The following is a 3,165-nucleotide window of genomic DNA, read 5'->3' as shown; positions in this document are numbered from 1 at the left end:
CAGCACGCCCTAATCTCAGTCGGGATGTGTCACTTTATATTTAGGGAATGTCAACTCATGTTCATCAAATTCATCCACCATACATAATAATCAAAACACAAAATACTTATTAAAGATTTGATATTTATAAAGACTGAAAGAGGAAGATTGAAAGAGGATTGAAGTCTAGAGCAGGAGTTGGGGTAGTCTTTAGATTTTAGAAGTTTTGATATTTATAGAAAGCCCAACTTTTTTTATATTTACAAAAATGCCCCTACTAGGTCTTGAACGTGTCCAAAACCACGTCGGGGGCGTGTCTTTGGTGTGTCGGCTTGTCGAGGTGTCCGACACTCCGATACTTAGGGTTTTGGCAACCTAAGTTACCATCATTCGTAAGAAGTCTTCCGAGCGCATTTGTTTTCAAATGTTTTAGAATTTCTGACATCACATGCTTATGCTTAGAATATGCAAGTTTTCTCTTCTGTATCCATGGTTGAAAGACCTGCATCAGTAGTGGACAGACCAATTGGTGCAGAATTTTGGGGAAGATGATGAGATGGTGTATGAATCAGACCAATATGATATTTGTATAACTTTACTGATTAGTTAGCATCCTTTTAGAAACTAAACTCTCAGCTACCTGATAGAGGCTATAAGTGGTCACAAAAGAGATGGAGACATCAAGTTAAATAAGAATTGCTAAGCGACTATCTGAAGTTGCGTGGAAAACTTGGGGCAATTGGACAATTACGAAAGGAATCAGAGAGAGAACCATGATCCGTGTAGAATAGATTGTCCCAATTACTCTGCTCACTCCAGATCCTGATGAACAAGAAGAAGAAAAATGAACCTAACAATATATCACGTTGCTAAGCATGGCATAATTTATACCAGCATTCTTCTTATTAAACATTAAACTAGGGAGAAAATCATGCAAAACTATATAGATTTACATAAGCAATATTTATTTGTACATTATATATATTCAACTAAACATGTACAATTCCAGTAGTGGCACTGCTTGAGCAACACAACTACTAATTAATTTTATTAACTTTCAATAAGGGAAGTGTTACTGACACTCTAAAAATCTCATACTACACTCCTCACAAGTGTATTTTTCTTTCCTAATATAGAAAATTCGGAGTGTAGAATGAGATTTTTGGAGTGCCAATAACAATTCCCTTCAATAATTCTAGAAACCATTTGGTTTATTTACCGTGAATGAATATATATATATATATATATATATATATATATATATATATAAGATTTAAGTCTGAACTTTTTACCTCCATTTATTCTTATGTTTAATTTTTACCTCTGGGCAAGCTAACATCTATAAACATTTTAATTGTACACTTTAAGGCAACACATTTAGGTCAGGAGAGAGCACAGGGAAGTACCAGTTAATCTAAATCGTTGTTCATCTTTTTTGTCAACTGCACTTGAATTTTCAAGGTCCCATTTGCCAACGAAGAGACAGGTGCCCCATGCATAGAATTGTCAGAAGCATAACATTTGATCCAGCGAGCAACCCATTCCAACAGAGACCTGACTTTGAGCCGTTTCTGTGTCTCCAGAAAGTCTAGATGCTGTCAAGAAACTCCACAGAAGAACAAATAGATGTTGACTCCATATTATATATGGGAGGGATGGTTGAACGAAGCGCCTAGGTTATTTAGTTGAATTCTTTTAACTAATTGAGCTACAAGCCTCTTGTTGCCACGCATATCTTATTAAGCAAATGACAACCCTTCCAAATTGTAAAGATAAAAGATATATGGACAACACATTTCTTTAAGATCAGCTTGGATAATTTTATTCGTGTGCAGTCTGGTAACATTACTAAACATCTTTTGTTTAATTTTTTTTGTAATTTATATATATAATTTGTACACGTCGTATCTATACGATTGTATATATGTCATATGTGTATGAGTTTTGATTATGATATTTCCCAGGACCGTTGACGTGCATGGCAAGAACCCATATGTCGATATTTTCTCAGGTGCTATCTGATGAGAACAAATAGTCCAGCAGCCCAGAGAAAATTGGTTTCCAAACATTTTGGTTTTGGAGTAGTAATTGGTTTCCTCCATCAGTGACCATACTCAATGGCAAGTCATCATTTGTAATCGACTGACTTTGGCCGGAGCCGGCTTGTTTAAGTAACAAGATGGCTAGGAGTAGAAGGAATATTTTTGCAAGTTTCTGTGCCATGTTTTTACTGGAGGCTGCTGAAATTAAGCTTGCACGCAGCTTTTCATTTAGTCGTTTTCCCTTGTGTCTGTAGAGCTAGCTAGCTAGTTAGCTTGCAAATGGTTCTTGCATGTTTTAGGCGTAGAGCTTTGTATATTTGCAATTGTTTAGGTAACGTAGAGTAGAAAGAATTGGAAGACAAAAAAGATGACAACAACTCAGCTCCAACTCCGTTTATTACTCAACAATCCACTAAAATGAAGTAAATCTAACATTCAATGTACACATAATTACGTGGCCACGTAGATGAATTAAACCATTAGATTAATTTTATGGATAAATCCACTTAAGTTCCATACTAGGGGCTAGGGCTTCATTCTACACAAGAATCTCGCAGATTTGCTATAATGTGAAACATAAAGGGTATAAATGATTATATTGATAAGTCAACTATTGGAACTAAATTTGCGCACCACTGTATGCTGAGGAAGTGCCAAACTCAAGTAACCTGCAAAACAATAAACAATCGTGAGCAAGCCTAGGATGGGGGGTGTGCCAGCCAAAGGCTATCCGACAATCAAGTTGGTAAATAGTTTTAGACTCAAGCAGTGAGTAAAAGAATTTAAGTATAAAGATTGCGTTAATGGAGATGAACCCTAGATGAGTGGATTTATACCGTGGGGAGAGAGACCTTTCTACACTACTACAATATTAGCTTTAGGTAGCGGATGATGATGGCGGATATTAAAAAAATCTTGTCGGATAAATTATATCTGACACATCATTTAATTAGTGGCAGATATTAGAAAAATATTGTCGGTTATATCCGACATAAAATCCTAGCGGATATTTAGTGGCAGATATAAAAAAAAATCTTGGCGGTTATAACCGACAGAAATAAAAATTTTATTATTTTAAAATTTTATATTGATTAAAAATAAATAAATAAATGCATATTTTAAATATCTTTTTTTTTCACTCATG

At 35.1% G+C, this 3,165-nt stretch overlaps 1 pseudogene; it reads right to left on the bottom strand.

Moving 5' to 3' along the window:
• Nucleotides 1-256: 256 nt before the first annotated feature.
• On the bottom strand, nucleotides 257-2,202 carry LOC125469260 (annotated as a pseudogene).
• Between the last annotated feature and the right edge of the window lie 963 nt (nucleotides 2,203-3,165).

Source organism: the organism of the source record quoted next, unplaced genomic scaffold, assembly GCF_019419815.1.
Source record: "Pyrus x bretschneideri cultivar Hongxiangsu unplaced genomic scaffold, Pyrus_bretschneideri_v1 Contig41, whole genome shotgun sequence".
NCBI lineage: Eukaryota > Viridiplantae > Streptophyta > Magnoliopsida > Rosales > Rosaceae > Pyrus > Pyrus x bretschneideri.
Note: the sequence above shows the minus strand (reverse complement) of the source record. Positions and strands in the feature narration are given on the sequence as shown.